The sequence below is a fragment of the Pteropus medius genome, unplaced genomic scaffold, assembly GCF_902729225.1.
Source record: "Pteropus medius unplaced genomic scaffold, Ma_sr-lr_union100, whole genome shotgun sequence".
Lineage (NCBI taxonomy): Eukaryota > Metazoa > Chordata > Mammalia > Chiroptera > Pteropodidae > Pteropus > Pteropus medius.
In genome coordinates, this window is record NW_024352787.1 from 12,932,800 (window position 1) to 12,950,612 (window position 17,813).

The 17,813-nt window shown below is 37.3% G+C and overlaps 1 long non-coding RNA gene across 1 annotated transcript in view; it reads right to left on the bottom strand.

Annotated features, from left to right (window-relative positions):
- LOC120591772 (uncharacterized) overlaps window positions 1–17,813 on the bottom strand; it is a 54,131-nt gene that overhangs the window by 16,149 nt on the left and 20,169 nt on the right. Inside the window, exon 4 of the long non-coding RNA XR_005649986.1 lies at window positions 11,158–11,228. This is a non-coding gene — a long non-coding RNA (uncharacterized LOC120591772). The remainder of the gene's footprint in view (window positions 1–11,157; window positions 11,229–17,813) is intronic.

The window sequence follows — 17,813 nt, forward strand, 5'->3', positions numbered from 1 at the left end:
TGAAGGATAAAGAAGAGGTGTTATATATACACAATGGAATATTATTCAGCCATAAAGAAGAATGAAATCTTGCCATCTGCAACAGCATGGATGGACATAGAAGGTATTGTGCTGAGTAGGGTAAGTCAGACAAAGACAAATGTCATATGTGGAATCTAGAGAATAGGATAAACAAACAAACAAACAAACAAGCTCATAGATGCAGAGAGCATTTTGAAGGCTGTCAAATTGTGGGGTAGAGGGATGGGTGCATGGGAGAGGGGATTAAGAGGTACAAATTGGTACTTACAAAGTAGTCATGGGGATGTAAAGTATAGCATGAGGAATATAGTCAGTAGTATTGTAATAACTATGTATGACGTCAGATGGGTACTGGATTTATTGAGGTGATCACTTCATAAGTTACATAAATGTCTAATCACTGTGCTGTATACCTAAAACTAATATAAGATTGTATTTGAAAAAATTGTAATTGAAAAAAATAAAAATGTAAAACTTTTTTAAAAAATCAAAAAATAAAAATAAAGATAAGAGTAAAGGTGGTTAATTATATGGTGACAGAAGGAAGTTTAACTTTGAGTGTTGAACACGGAATGCAATATACATATGATGTATTATTGAACTGTACACTTGAAACCTATGTAATTTTATTTACCAATGTCACTCTAGTATATTTAATTTAAAAAAAATATAGATTTCTAAGTATATGTTTTCTTAAATAGTTTATGCTTTGAAACAATAATCCCTAGTCTATAACTAAATAGAGATATCAAAATAAAACTCTTCAGTTTGAAGCTATATTTTATTTGCATTTAGAATAAACTAAAACATAAATTTTAAAACCTAACTATTTAATAATGTGTCCACTTGATTTTCTGGGTTAGGTTGTGTTTGAAAGTATTCGGTGCTTATTGAACCAGATTACTAGTAGAAACTGAAGTTATTCCCATACCGTATAATGTAATTGAAACATTACCAAAGATGATAATAGATGGGAATTTATGAATTAAATAATATGTATACATTGCATATTCAAGCAAAAATGATGTCTTAATCACAATTATGGATTTTTATAATGTTCTGAGCTCTCTAGAAGCAGATCCTTCTATAAGCCTACTGTTTGACTCTCAGATACTTGATTTTGGGTCAGAAATTTGAGAAGGTCCAACAGACTATAATATATGAAACAAATTTTGAAAATATATAAATGCACAGGAAAGAAAAGTCTGGAAAGATATATAGTAAATTGTTAACACTGGTTATACCTAGTTGAAGGATTATGGTTTTTATTTCATTTTCTTTCTCCAAATTACTCTGATATAAATGTATTTTTAAGTAAAGAAAAAACAATAGTTTTTAAACACAGAAAAAAAATTTTAGAGTGAAGAGGTAGTGCTGTTAAGGCCTTGCAATTCTTCTGGTTCTCAGCAGTTCTTGAATTGAAATAGGCCTAGTAGAGGCAAGAGACAAAGGATTTTAAACCTTGTATTTTTTCATTAACGACATAATAATCTTACTTTGTATTTCATCTGTGAAGCTTTAATGATTTCTTTACACCTAATAATAGACCATATAGTTCAAGTCTCAAACCTTGAATAAAATCTTTGTAAACCTGAAAGTTTTAAAATTTATATGTATACAAACAATTAAACTCAGAGCCAACACTAAGGTGGAGGTGCTTATGTTTAGGCATAAGTAGATATTTGTACATATTTATTATAGATAAAATAAATACATACTGAAGTCAGAGAGCCTGTCTTAAAAGATGAATAAATTAATTAATTGATTAATTAATTGTAAGAAAATGGTTGTGACCTAAGACCGAATGTTTTATAGCACTTGCCTAGGAAGTGAAATGTGAGTTGATGTTCTTCACATTATTTTTCACTCTCCATGAATGCAGGTAATTTGATGTTTAACCCAGGTTTTTTCAGTTTGATTTTCTGTAAAGCAAAGTTGCTTTTCTGGTGAAGGTCCACAAAAAAGAGCTTGCCATTGATTGCCAACTCCCCTTGGTTTGGGGACTACCAGGAGTATTTTAAATGGTTATGCTAACCCACAATGGGCCTTTAAGAATTTAGTAACATTTTAACTGGTTTCTTATTACTATTTTTACTCTGGCCACCTCATTCTACCTTGCTTTGCTAAAGGCGAGGCAGTTCATGTGTCCTATCTCTTCTAGGAGAATTTCACTCTATAGAGTTTGGTTTACTTAGTTATCTTGTTGTTACTGGTACAAAGTGCATGTGCCCAGCACTTTGAAAGGCCCAAACTCAAAACATCAGAGTTTGGAGTAAGGAAAAATTTATTGATCAAAAAGGCATTAACCAAGAAGATGGAAGTCCTAGTGGTACTTGGAATCTATCTTCTGAAAGTACAGTGTTCAGGTTTCCTTTATGTCAAGGGAAAGGGATATGTGGGGGTTGGGAGCAAGAGGTGATTGAGGACCACAGATATACGGACACCAGTAGGGGCCCGAAGAAGACTGTGAAACCTCTTTGTTCCCAGTCCATTGACCCCAGTTGATTTCAGTCTCATCATGAGGCTCCTGCAAATCTTTGATAAACAATCATATTGTTGTACATATTTTCCCCATCTTCTCAGGAGGGGCACCTTCCATCAAGGGTTGTTTTTATGAAACTGAAGCTGTAAGCAGAATTCCTCTAATAAGTAGCATTTCTACATGCGAGACTAAACAGAAGCTATTAGCCTGAAGGCCATAGGAACAAAGCAGGCTTGAACAAGATGAAGACAGAGAGACTGAGCATTTCGCTCTGTTATATTGGGATCTCAGATTTTGATGGGTTCAAGAAAATTTATCATTTTGTAAGTCACCAGGATTTTTCCTCAGTAGTGTGAGAGAAAAGTTCTCTTGAAGCTTTTTACCTCCTAAATCCTAAGTGGAAGCAGAACCAAAATCTTTTCTATCTTGTCTATTACAGTTGGGATCTAGGGAAAGCTGGCTTTAAAAATTCTACCAGATTCTGGATTTCTGAACACTCTTTATTCACTTTTATTTTTGCCTGCAATTTCTTTCTTATGTCAATTTTTTTTCTTGTAATACCTAGCCAAAGGCAGTCAGTATACACTATTTACATTCTTTTTTCTAACATCTTCCTCCAGAACTGCTGACATACTATGCTTATGCTCCACCTCCCTAAATTATTGCAGATGGAAGCTTTAGAAAATGTTTTGCTACTGCATAACATGAATCAACAGCTTTTTAATCTCCAATATCCATGTCTTCACTGCTTTTCAGTAAAAAAAAAAAAAATCCAAAGAAAATGCCTCATGTTTCTATTATGCAGTGTCTGCAGGGATTGATTTCTGGTTAGGATAAATTATGCTATGCTGTGCAAATCTCAGTGGTTTAACACAGATTTGTCTCTCACATAAAGTTTGATGCAGATTGGGTATCCTTTCTCTCTCTGGTAGCCATTCCATTTGGGACGCATAGCCTTAAAAGCTGCTATCTCAAGAGAATGATGGAAGAAGCACATTGACTTTTAACCACCTTGGTCTAAAAGTTACCCATGTCACTTCTGCTTACAGTCCAATGGCCAGAATTACTCATGGCCCCAACCTCAATTCAACGATGCTAGGAAATGGGAGAAAAAGATATTTGATGTGCACTATCTCTGATACCCTATACTCTGTCATTCTAACATATGGTCAAAAAAGGAACAAGATTGCCCTTTCTCTTATTATTACATTTGAAATATAGTTAGTAAATGTATGTCTGATAGTAGCATTGTCTAGAAATGCAAAAGGCAAGGGTCAGGCCACTGGAGATGATTCATTAGCTTTTGCCCTCCCCTCTCCCCACAGTTTCTCATGAGGCTCAGATAAAACTAGCACTAAAAGACATTTGAGTTCTTGTCACTTTCAGGCCTAGGAAACACTGATAAACAGAGGTGATGTTATACTGTCACACATCCGTGTGGCACACTGCATTATAATTCTTTGAGTATCCATTCTAATGGATCAGTGCCAATGCCTGTGATTATTCATTATATTGAGTGGCATTCCTGCTTACTATTCAAATATACCAAATTACCTCTAGATCCTGCAGGTGCTTAGTGTGTGTGTGTGTGTGTGTGTGTGTGTGTGTGTGTGTGTGTGGTGTGTGTGTGTGTGTGTGTGTGTGTTTTAAATTAGGAAACATCAGTCTAAACCAAACAACCTAAAAAATACTATAAATATTTATGCTAAGCTTTCTTGAAAAGGCAGCTTAGAAGGTTTGCTTAGAGCATACCATTGGTACCTTTCTATATATCCTCTTTAAGCATCTTTTCCTCATCTAGAATTTTTCACTCGTGGCAATGGCCAAAATTTCCTTTTTCTCTCTCTGCTCCTACATAGTCCTCTTTCATAAGGTGGCTTTTTGAGTTCCTGTTCTTTCCCTGTGTTGCCTCCTTCTTCTCTGTATGCCTTATCTATGGCCCTCCCTGCAGCACAAGGCCATTTGGAAAATGCAGCCTGATTCCACTTGAACTGCTTTACCAATACCTGGAAATCTGGTAAATATATTTATTGGTCACTATTTTGTCTGAGACTGTACCAATTCTTCCACCAATGATACTCAAATTTTTGTCACAAGAAAAAAAAGAGAAGATATAACTCTTAAGATACTAACGTTTTTACCACAAACAGAAGCTGAGTAGCTGGGTTACCATATTGCACCAGGCAGGTTTTCAGGAGCAGGTTGTTTCTGTATCAGTCATTGCTGATGAAACCTTACATAAAAGCAAAATCTGCCAACTTCATCACAAATGTGTGTGAATGACAGATTTCCCTGCCTCAGATATTAACGAACCACAGATGGTAAATAGTTCTTCCCTCTAAAAAGTGGATTTACTTCTCAATCTGTTAAAATATAAATGCCCCCAAATGTGAATATAGTTCCATGCCACTGCAGGTTTGCCAAAGTCTTTGTTCTTAAATAATCTTAAATATAACTGCCCTTTGAGAGTATATTCTTGGAATAAACAACATTTAAAGCTTAGATAATCAAAATGATTTTGTCTATGATGCTGTCCCATAGTTGCTAAGAGAAAAAATAGCACCAATCCTGATAGGAATTGTTCTTCTCAAATTGATGGTTTAGTGCTCTAATCCTTTTGCTTTCCTGAAATATAGATAGATAGATAGATAGATAGATAGATAGATAGATAGATAGATAGATAGATAGATAGATGATAGATAGACAGATGATAGACAAATGATAGATAGATGATAGATGATAGATAGACAGACGGATAGACAGAAAGACACTTAGATAGACCATTATGTAAATGGATATAGGGGATAAATGAAAATGGAGCAAAAACTGACATCACATAGTACCATAGTAGGTAGGCAACTTGGGCTGATGCATTTGTCTGAAAAGAATCAATAAGGAAACAGTAAAGTACTCTTAGGAGTGCTGGGAAGAACAGCTTGTGGAAGGTAGCTTGCCTGTGTGCCTTGATAAAAGGAAAACTTGAACTGAAGTTGGGATAAAGAGGTTAACCAGCCCATAAGGTCTGAGAATTAAAAAGACCTACGAGTTAAAAAGGAAAACAATTTGGCCTGATTCTAGAGATTGAGCCTGGAAAGGATTTTGCTTTTTTGAGGATCTATTAGTGTGAGAAATTGCTTGCCCACAACCATACACTATAAAATGGTAGAGCCAGAAACTGAAGATCTTTCAGGTCCCAGAGTTTTGCTTTTCATTATACCAGATGGCCACATGTTAAATCAAGAGACAAAGACTAGAAGAAGAATGATGAGGAGGAAGAGGAGGAAGCGGGAGGAGTGGAAAGAGGAGGGGAGGAGGGGGAGAGAAAGAGATAATTAAAATCAATTAAAGATGGTGGTGACAGTGATTCCAAAATCTAATACAAACAGAAAAATCACCAGCACGAACTCATGACTTGTAATATAGATTTAATATAGAGAAATAGGAATAGATAGGTTTATAAATGCATGTACTTAGAATCAACATATCCCAGTATTGATGAGCATATCTTGTGTCCAAATCTTGATTTCTAAATATCATTTTCTTATAAAAAGAACTAGCAATTTTTTTAAAATGGCTGATTCTGGACTGGGGCAGAGAAAGTACAAGATGAGCCTAGAATATCGTGTGGTTCCAAATAGAAAGTACTCAAAAAATGAGGACATGTCAGAGGATACAGAAGCCAGATCAAATAGGTTTCTATTAGCTAAATTGAGAACAATTTGAGCCCCCCCCCAAATTAATAATTGTAGCAATGGATTATAATCCATAGCATAAAATAAGAATCTATAGATTCATACTTATATAAATAATTTAAAAAATATATAAATGAGAGAAATAGGAAAGCTCTTCCCTACAGCAGAGTTCTAACTGATAAATATAGAAAATAATAAAGAAAATTGATAACTACTATTTGATTAAATACCACAATAATTTATTCAGGTAAGAATAATTAATAAATATAAAATTAGTTGGTGAAAATATGATGAAATACCAGATACCTACAATCTCAAAGTTTCTCCCAACAACATACCTATGTAATTACAAAGGAAAAAATAGTGTTGGAAGATACCACCTTAACCAAAAGATTATAGTTAAAATCATTAGTAGTAGGATAAATTCAAATTTTTTGCCTCATGATATGATACTCTGAGGAGGTTACAACATCACTTTTGTGATATTCTTGCCCCAAATTCACCACATGAATTTAATCCTGAGGAAACATTAGACAAATCCAAATTGAGGAACATTTCACAAAACAACTGGCCAACCCACTACAAATGTTTCAAGGTCATATAAGATAAAGTGATATGAGAACTAAATGCAATCCATGATGCTAGATTCGACCTCAGAAAAAAAGACATTAGTGGGAACAATGGTAAAATTTATATATGGTCTGTAGATTAATATTCTATACTGATATTAACTTTCTGTTAGCTATACTATGCGCAAGTGATACTTAACATTTAGGGTATCTTGGTGAAGGATGTTCTTTATATTATTTTTGCCACATTTTTGTAAGTATAAAATTATTTCAAAATTAAAGTTAAGCATTAAAAAAATTATCTTAAATGAAGCAAGTGATATATCCTCTGTTGTGCCCCACAGTGCTCAAACCAAAGTTGTCCAAGGTAGAAGAAACTAACAGGCTTCTTGGATGGAGGTTAAGGTGGATCGAGTTATCTTCACTTAGTTAGAGAATGCAGAACTGTAGGTGATCTTTGAAATCATCTAGACCCTTGCTACTCCAAGAACTGTTCATGGACCAGCAGCAGTGGTATCACCAGGAACTTATTAAAAATGCAGGCTCTCAGACTTAAACCTATTACTACTATGACTGAATCAGAACCTGCATTTTAACAAGATCTCCAGGTACATGATCTGTTGAAAATCCCTGATTTATCTCAGTGGTTTTCAACCTTGACTGCCAACTGGTATCATCTGGGCAGTTAAAAAAATTCCTGAATCCTAAATCCCCAGAAATACTAATTTAATTGAAGATATGGAGACTCAGAGCCTGGGGGTTGAGGGTGAAGGTTGAAATACAAGAAGGTATTTTAAAGGTATCATTTATTCATCCCTTCATTTGAAGACTGTTCTTGAGCATCCATTATGGCCATGCACTCTTCAGAATCCATGGCCATAATGGATTCTTTGCTTTCATGTAGATGGCAAGATGAAAGATAAATACACAAAGAAAATATATACCACTTATGTAATTTAATACTGTGATAAAAATTATAAAGAAAAAATAAAACCCAGTAATGGAACAGAAAATGATAGAAGGGCAGGGAAAGCCTCTTTAAACTGGTCACATCTAAATGAAAGGAAGAAGGTAAGAATGTTCCAGTCAGAGGGCAAGTGAGAAGGGAGCAAGTTTGGGTGATGGGGAGGATGGCAAGAAGGATAGTGTGCTTAAAGTGGAGTGATGAGGAAGCAGAGAGTGGTAGAAAATTTCTTAGAGATATCATTTCAGGGTCTTGCAGGCTGAGATAAGGAATATGATTTACATTCCAAGTACAATGGGAAACTATTGGAAGGTTTTGAATAGGGGAATAAAATTATCTGGTCACATTTTAAAGATTTCTCTGGAACCTGGGTGAAAAATTGACTGTAGAGATACCAGAGCAGAGATTGGGAACCAAGTGGAAGCTGTGACTTAGGCGAGAGATGACAGCGGAAGTGGAAGAAGGAATTAGATTTGAGATATATTTTGGAGGCAGAGCTGATAGAAATTGGTGCTACATTGGATTCAGGATATGAGGGAAAGAAGAAAGCCACATATGACTATTAGGTTTTGACCTAAGCAACAGAGTGAATGATGGTATCAGTGATTAAGATGGGACTATCTAATGTTACTCCGTCTGGAGGGGCTTGCTTATCTGTTGCAAGAGAACAAAACAAACAAAACAAAAAACAAAACCAACCAATTAATCAACCAGCCAACCAACCAACCAACTGCTGCTTTGGAGACACTCCCAGTTGAGTCTTTACTATTTCCTTTTAATAAAATTCTCACATCCTCTTTCTCTCAGATGAGATGCTAGCCCCTTACTCTCCTCTCCAACAAAATTCTGTACTGAGCTGGTCAGACCTGGATGAAGAGAAGGCTTCAGTGAATGGGAAAGCGGGGGTCCTGGAACCCACTCCTCTTCCTTTCCCCAGAGGACTCAGTGCAGTGACTGACTGGCATTTCCTTTTTTTCTAAGATACTGTGAGCAACAAATGGTGAAGAATGCACACATGTAAACTAAAATTAATCTGATGATCGAATGACACTTCTAAAAAAATTCAGACATATTTTGTGCTATACATAATTTTTGTGCAAGATGGTGAATTGGCATACATGTCATAAATTTCTGTAGTTAGGAATGCTTTCATATAGCTAAGCTGACCAATTATAGAATCAGGTCTGGCCTGAGGTGTGAGATGCCCAGGAAAACCTCTGAATCTTAGCTAAAGTTACCTCTTGTAGGGAAGTGGACAAGAGGGGCTCTAGAGAATATAATACTGTTTTTCCTTTCTTAATTTTCTTCTGGTGATAGGGAGTGTTTAAATGATGGTCAATTTCAGAGACACGGTATGATCTCGAGTGAGAAAGAGAAGCAGGATAGACTAAAGCAAGGGCATTACTATTTAATAATCATTCCCTAAATACCTGGCACTAGACTAGTTGCTTTGTACATATTTTATGTAATAATGATAACAACCTTTCAAAGAGGCTATTACCATTTCATTTTATGCATAAGGAAACTGAGGCTTAGATAAAACCAGTATTATTTTTTAATGGCACTTGGACCACAGATAAAGTACTCATGACCTCACATCAAACAACTTTGAGCCACTCTGAGTGGGCTGAAGAACCCAATAGAATTGGAATGAGTCTGCAGAGGGAGCATAATAGATTAATTTCTTATATGAAGAAGTTAAACATAGACAGTGGGTTGCATAGTACTTTCATGTTGGGGACTCTGTGCATGCAGAACCAGCTAATCTCATCTCTAAAGTCTCCTACTTCTGGAGAGATGAATATATACTAGGTCTTTCCCCTCGTCCACTGGGGTCTGTGATCTGCTGAGTCAGCCAGTCCACAACTCCTTTACCCCTTAAGTTCTTCATTCAAAGGGTAAGACCATCTATACTGAGAATATCCAGGTCTTTAAGGAGAAAAAGAATACTATTTAGAGTAAACAGGGGTGGTGACCCACCTGAGCATCAGTTGGTTTCCATGGATGCAAGGCCATGGCTAAGCCCAAGCAAAGGGCACTGGGAAATCTTTCTGACCAGCCTTCAGTGTTGACATGTCAGAGCAAAGCTGAGAGATGTGAGCAGTGAGCTTCATAGGGAGTGTCTTTGTAAAGGGGACATAATGGAGGAGCAATTTCTGCCAGACATGAAGGTGTATAGATTTATTCTATCATGGAGAAGAGGATCCAAGGAATTAAACAATAAAATTATGTGAAATGAGATTAAATAGAAGGCATTTTGCACCTTTATCCCCTGGAGGTAGGTGGTACTAGATGATAGAAACCCAAATAGAAACCTCAGGCTAGTTGAGGGAGAGCACAAGAACATCTGAGCTTGTGCTCCAATTCGGTCCTTCTTGGTGTGGGTTGAATTATGTCATCCAAAAATATAGGTTGATGTCCTTACCTCTAGTTTCTGTGAATGTGAATTTATTTGGAAATAGGGTCTTTGCAGATAGAACCAAGTTAAAATTAGGGCTCACCTGATTAGGGTGAGCCCTAATCCACTGACTGGTATCCTTATTAAAAAAAAAAAGAGAAACTTGGGCACAGAGACATGTAAAAAGAACACCATGTGATGATAGGCAGGTACAACTGCAAGCCAAAGAATGCCAAGGGTTGCTGTCAACCACCAGAAGCTTGGAGAGAGGCATGGAAAAGATTTTCCCTTAGAGCCTCCAAAACAAACCAAACTTACTGACCCATTATTCTTTCACAGTTCTAGCTTCCAGAACTGTGAAAGAATAATTTCTGTTGTTTTAAGTCACATAATTTTTGATGATTTGTCATGGAAACCCAAGGAAACTAATTCACTCCCTATATCCAACACAGGTGGATGTAGTAAAAGACAAGTGGTAGTGAGAAGTATTTATATCAAATTGATGGGCCAGTGATAGGATGTAAGAGATAGAGAAGTTCTCTTCATCTCTTGCTATATCCCTCACAAGGTCACACAGGAATCTCTGTATCTCTTTTCCAAGGCATATTGAGTAGACTGAAACCATTTTCAAGTTGGCAACAATGCAAGAAAGGCTATCTAAAGGCAAGTAGGCTATCAGAACTGTTTTTATAGCTAAGAGAAATAAAACACTGGCAAATAGCAGCTCAAAATGAGTGAAGATTCACCCAATTCAAAATAAAGTGAAAATGGCATGAGGACAAGGACCAAAGAATAATCCTATATGACTTTTTTGTATCTTAAAGTTAACCAGGTGACGTTATTTTATAAAGCACCATTTTATTCAAATTCTTATTTGAAGATTTTTGCCTCTTAAAGGGAAGAATATGAGCTAACATTTCAAAACTCTTCTTCATCAACCACCAATCCAATGGGATTAAAATAAGTGAAATGAGAATAAGCAATGGTAACATTAAATATTGTGCGGAATGAAGGGCTAGGTCATAACTTACCATTTCTTGGGTTCCTGCTTTGGCAAACATCATATAATCCAAAAAAACCTTGGTCTTCATTTCTACAGAAACTATAAGAAAAGAAAAGGAGATTTATTCCAAATATCTCGTTCCAAACAGAGAACTTTATAATAAGCAAAACAACCACATTATTAATGATGAAACAAAAGTTGACACTTTTAAATTCTGATGTACAGTATTTAGGTAAAAATAAGCTGCCTTGAAGGCCTGGCCATATTCTAGATAGGTACAGGCTTTCTCAGATTAACTAGATTTTGTGTGTGAAAAATTTGCTCATTAGTAAGAGGGATTAAATTTACTAATTAAATTGATTAAATTCAATCATTAGTAAGAGGGATTAAATTTATTCTTTGTCACCCTACAAGTCAGAATAGAATCCAAAATTACAATACAAAAAAGAGCTGATTAGCAGCTCCACAATGTAGTAGGTGGTTTTTTTTAAGTTAGTGAGCTCTTGGACCCTTGAAACATTCAGATACTCTTTGTATAAAATGTGTAAGTCATTTTATGGTCATACAAAACTGTGGTGAAGTTTTGATCATTTCTCCTAAGCAGCTTCTACCTTCTAGAAAATGGTGTGATCATTAATATGAAATAAGTCATCAAAGCGACACGGACATTACTCCTGAATAACTGACTGCACAAAACCTGATCATTTAAATGTGTCAGATTTTGCCTTTTCTCTTTAAGCAGTGAGTTAAGAATTCCTATTACAATGGCAGGATTGTGACTCCACCCTTTTTTTCCCAGAGTAAAACGCAGCTCAGCATGACACCTTTTCCTGGTTTTGAACTCTCCAGCTAATGACCAGGGGAGAAGAAAATTGTCTTGTTTTATTGCATAATAAAAGGACTTTGTAAGGTCACTGCTTCTCAGGGAAGAACTACAGGGTGAGAACACAAGATGTGTGTGGCCAGTCTAACTCCCTCCTTCACTGAACTCAGACCCTCTCTTTGTCATCTCAGCTCCCAGGGCTCTCTTCGAGAAGGAGCAGGAATTTTGTGAGTGGACCACTGGGAGGCCAGTCCTAGAACTGGGAGGATAGAAGGCATCTTCTGGCTTTTAGGAAAATCAGGTACAAAAGAAAAGAGACGTCTATCATCAGTCAGGGTGCTTTAAAGTTTTGGCCCAAAGCAAGCTCCAAAATGATTCATATAGTATATCTTTAATTAAAAAAAAAACAGTAAAATAATATTACATATTTTCTATAGATACATATATTTGTAGTAAGTGCAAAGAAACATTTTAGAAGAATTTATGCTATATCGATGCTAGATTACACACAGTGGTTACCTTTGGGAAGATACTGGGATTGGAGAGATGGTCAAAGGGACCTAAGCCTAGCCTGCATTGTTTCAATTTGTATGAGGAAATAATGTTCATGCAGTGCTTATATAATTAAAAATCCGAAATGACTTAAAATTCTGTTTTAAAGGTTTGGCACAGTGAAGAACAATAGTTGAAGAACAGAAATTTGCAGAAGAGTAGAATTTGCTTAGAGAGGGAAGAAGAGAGGAAGGTCCACTTTCAGAAGCTTGGGATAGGTCAGGGCCTAATGGCAAATAAAGGTCCAAGTCCAGGGGTAGAATCCTTGAAGCTGGATGCAAAAAACACTCGGTATCTACACCAACCCCTAAATGTCTTGTTGCAGGAAGCGACACCTGACAACTTTGTTAGAGGAAGGAGAATTTATTGCCTGCGGAGTGCATGGGGCTTTCAACAGCACCAAAGCTCCCTTTGGTTAGATTTATTACAGTTTATATACTTTTGCAGTGTCCATGCAAAGGGCACGTGATTCCCTTATCTGAGGTTTCACGTGTGCCTCATGACTCAGGATGGGGAGGAGGAGCTTCAGGTGAGGGGCTGCAAGGGGCGGCGGTGGCAGGGGGCGGAGAGACTTTCAGACCACTGGCTTTATCTATTTACAAGTTGTTTGCCTTGTAGAACCTGCACCTTTGGCATTATCATCATGGTTATAGGATTCTCGAATGGAGAGATGGGACACTGAGGCTATAAGCAGGAAGTAGCATTTATTGATGCCGGCACCAGCTCAGCAGATTCCTATCCAAAGGCTGAGCCCTGATTGTAACATAACAAGCAGTTTTATACAGTCATGTTATTCCTAAACAGCTACAGAGATAAAGAAGAACATTAGTTGGATAGCAAACTATGAATCAACAGTTGTGAACTGGAGATGGGAGAGGGCAATTAGGAATGGACTTTAACCAGCTGAGTCGGTCATTTCTATAAGCCCTTTCCTTTGCATTTTTCAGATGCTGCCTCTCCTCTGTTAGCCTTAGGTTAAGAATCAGAATAATATGGTGTAAGATAAAACCAGATCCCCCTAATAAAGAAAGGAAAGAAGGAAGGAAGGAAGGAGGAAGGAAGGAAGAAGTCTGTACAGAAGGGAATAATGGTATGAAGGAAGTAGGGGGAAGGAAGGGTGAAGGGAAAGAAAGAGGTGAGGAGTGTATGGAGGGTGGAGAGAGAGGTGACATGCAGTAAGGGTCTGAGGCCAGCTTCTTCATTAGGGGCCACAGACACATAAAAAACCATGATGGCAAATGTTCCCATTTTTTCTTTTCTGTGTTTAATTTTAATTTTTAAAATCAATTCATCTAAAGGATCTCATGGCATCTAAGTCATAATAGGCCAAGTGGTCTATGTACCTAAAAAAAGCACAGCCCCTCAGTGAGCAGCCAAAATCGCATATACTGGAAAAGCCAGGGCCTTTTTAGAGACAAATCTCAGCGAAATAAAAAAAAAAAAATACTCCAACAGTGGAGGTGGAATGATAATAAAAGGTTCCTACAAGTGGAATTCTCTGTCAGATTTGAATTCCCAAATCCCATTCAGCCTCTATGAACTTGCCTGTAGAGCAGATAATTTTACCCCAAAGTTGAATACAAAGAAAGGAGAAAGGCAAAGGCATTTAACTTTTTCAAGTAGCGGCTTAAGTGCCATTTCCTTTTAACACCATCCTTCTGAATTTGACAACAAAAATAAAGGGGTAGGGTAACCAGGTTGACTATAGATTTCACTCCCCAGGTGCCCTCTTTCTTTCAGGGAAGCAAATGGACCAACCATCAACAGGTGGCAGAACTTTTCAGTAGAGGTCAGTGTTCTTGGGAACATGGGCGCTCCTCATGGATCTTCNGAAGGAAGGAAGGAAGGAAGGAAGGAAGGAAGGAAGGAAGGAAGGAAGGAAGGAAGGAAGGAAGGAAGGAAGGAAGGAAGGAAGGAAGGAAGGAAGGAAGGAAGGGAAAGAAAGAGGGTGAGGGAGGTGGCGGAGGGTGGGAGAGAGAGAAAGACATAGCAGGATCTGAGTTTAGCTTTTCTATTAGAATAAAAAATCCATGATGGTAAATGTTATATTTCTTTCTTTCTGTGTTTTCTAATTTTAATTTTTAAAATCACCTGTTAATTCTTAAAGGATCTGTTAGCATCTAAGTCATAATAGCTGGTGGCTCATGTACCAAAAGGCCCCTTGTGTGACAACTGCAATTGTATATACTGGAAAAAGCTGGTGGGCCTGAGACAAATCTAAAGTGAAATAAAAAAAAAAAAAAATACTCCAACAGTGGAGGTGGAATGATAATAAAAGGTTCCTACAAGTGGAATTCTCTGTCAGATTTGAATTCCCAAATCCCATTCAGCCTCTATGAACTTGCCTGTAGAGCAGATAATTTTACCCCAAAGTTGAATACAAAGAAAGGAGAAAGGCAAAGGCATTTAACTTTTTCAAGTAGCGGCTTAAGTGCCATTTCCTTTTAACACCATCCTTCTGAATTTGACAACAAAAATAAAGGGGTAGGGTAACCAGGTTGACTATAGATTTCACTCCCCAGGTGCCCTCTTTCTTTCAGGGAAGCAAATGGACCAACCATCAACAGGTGGCAGAACTTTTCAGTAGAGGTCAGTGTTCTTGGGAACATGGGCGCTCCTCATGGATCTTCATACTGAAAGTTATCCATGAAGCTGTGCTATCTTGGAATGGCTTGCTAGACACCTTGGTCTGGGCACTTGGTTTTTATTGCAGCAAGATAACTATGTGACAGCTATAAGCCTGCACTGACATCCTCAACTGGAAGCGGTGAGTGGGAAGAGGATTTCTATGATCCCATTTGCCCAGGAGCACACCCTGTCCATCTTCTCAGGACTCTTACTTTGATAGATGGTCTTCTGTTAGTACCAACAGAGAATTTTCCTTCAGGTATTTTCTTAGCCTCAACCTTATATTTAATATTTAAAGCTATCTCCTTATCTGCCATCAACTTAAATGATTTCTAGAGAACTTCTTATATATTACTTATATGTAGAACTACCTAAATCGATCTCTATTTTTTAATAATCCCACACAACATTTATACTTCTATTCAATTTATAGTCATAGCACACTGAAACCAAGAAGAGTGTTGTAAGTTGTCAAGAATGGGGACTTAAAAAAAAATGTATTTTCCCAAACCTCTCTACCTTATGTTAATATCAGGGGGTTGTCCATCCCAAATGACAATTTCTTATGTTTGGTCAACAAGCTAGGAAACATTTTCAAATTTTGTAATTTGCTCTGATTTTTCCTAAGTTTCACAATTTTCTGGGAGGAGAAATAGGATATGTTCAGGAAGAGATCATTTACTTTACAGGGGGAAGCTCTGAACTGGTCATAGATCGGGAAATTTGGGGGAAACAGAAGAAATAAGTATACATGTAGCTCCAGGGTCTTTCTTTTACCACAGACATGATGGTGGTCTCAGTTTATGCCTCAAATTCAGAAAAAATGCCTAAGTCATGCAGCTAGATGGCATATTGTCATGTATCCCAAAGATGGAGAGTGGATTTTGCCAACTTTTAGCCTAAAGAAACTGGTATGCTTAGGAGTATGGATTTGGTTCAAAGTTCCTTGGATCTAAAGCTTTTGCTTCAATTATTAAACCTGAAGTTTTTTTAATAATTAAAAATTAGAAGGGAAGGATAAGGAAGACATAGATTTGGAGAAACCATTGAGAAAAGTTCTGGAGCTATTAGAAACCTTTAGATTGTTTGTAATGCAGTCACCTAGAGGGACCAGACTGGCCAGAGAAGAGTTGAGGTCTCATTTGCCTAGCAACTTACAGTTTTGTAGTTTTTCTTGACACAAAGAAAAAGAGACTGCAGTTGAATTTTCTGGTAGTCTGATAGAAAAGAACAAAATTTTCTTCAGGTGGGTGCCAATTTTTAGGTTAGGCGCTCATTTAATCCTCACCATAATCCAACCAGGTAATATTATCTTTCCCATTGAATAGTTAGGAAAGGCTATTAATCAGGAAGACTAACTGCTATAACAAACGACCTCCAAATCTCAGAAACTTAATACAAAACAGACTTATTTTTTGCCCAGGCAAAAATCTAGTGTGGATGTTTCTGGATGGGTGGCTATCCTGGTGGCTCTCCTTCAATTTATAACTCAGAGATCCAGCTGCTCCCATCATGAGGCCCCACTAATGGGGGTGGAGATAGTGAAGAGAGAGCAAGGAGTGTCCTGTGGCATGATTATAGCCAAGCCTGTAATTGGTGTATATCATTTGGACCCACACTCAGTTGAATAGAACTCAGTTTCATATACCCACCCAGATTTAAGGGCGGGTTGGAAATGCAAATTAATTATGTAAGTGCCTGGAGAAAGAAGAAAGCTAAGAACTGATGAGCATTAGAAGTTTCTGCCACAGATACTAACAAATGAGAGGTTGAATATTTGTTGTTGATTTTTTGATGTCTTTCAAAAAGATGTGAGGCAGAGCATTAAAGGTACATGCTCAAAGTCACACAGCTGTTCAGAGGCACAGAAAGGTTTTTGAAGTCATGTTCACTGGCTCCAAAGCCTGTAGTCTGAACCACACCATATGGCTTCTCAAGCTGCACTGCACCCAGGAGGAACATTGTAGTGTACCTCTTCAGAGACTTAAGAGTCTAAAGCACCTTTTGCATGCTAGTACAGGACACATTCCCTTCAAAAGCCTCTTAGAAAAGACCAAAGACAAATGTGGTTGAACCCTAAACGCGGTGTGTGTTTGTGTGTGTGTGTGTTTTCTGGATACAGGAAGGGACAAGTTTAAAAGGGCAGAACCACAGTGTGTTTTGTTTCCTTCATTTTTATTTTTTTATTATTTTTTTTTTCGGAAGTTAATTTCCTCTTGTTTACACATACGTCTTAGATCTTTGGGTTTGCCACCTCTCTCCCTTTTCATCTGGGCAGAGATGAGAGTACTTCCGGAAAGGGTGTTTAGCCCCTTGATATTTTATTCTTAAAATAATTATAGGCTTAATTCCAGCCCCAGGTCAGCCATGCACAATACCAGATTTCTCATACACCTGGGAATAAAAGCCTGCCATCAAAGCAAACACTTATCTCTCATCTCAGTTCTGAAAAAGTAATTCAGGAACATACATCCTGAGGCTAGCAAAGGATATTCTTTCTTTCTTTTTCCCAGGGGGCAGAGATAATTAATTCAAGGTAAAGTTGGAGACATTTGGGTTTGATAGGTGCCTCCCCCCCACCCCAATTACCTTTATTTAGAACTAAATAAAAGAACTAAAAATTCTCTTCACATCTCCGCCAATTCTTTGGCAAAAGAAAGTTGGTCAAGTTTATTAGTTTT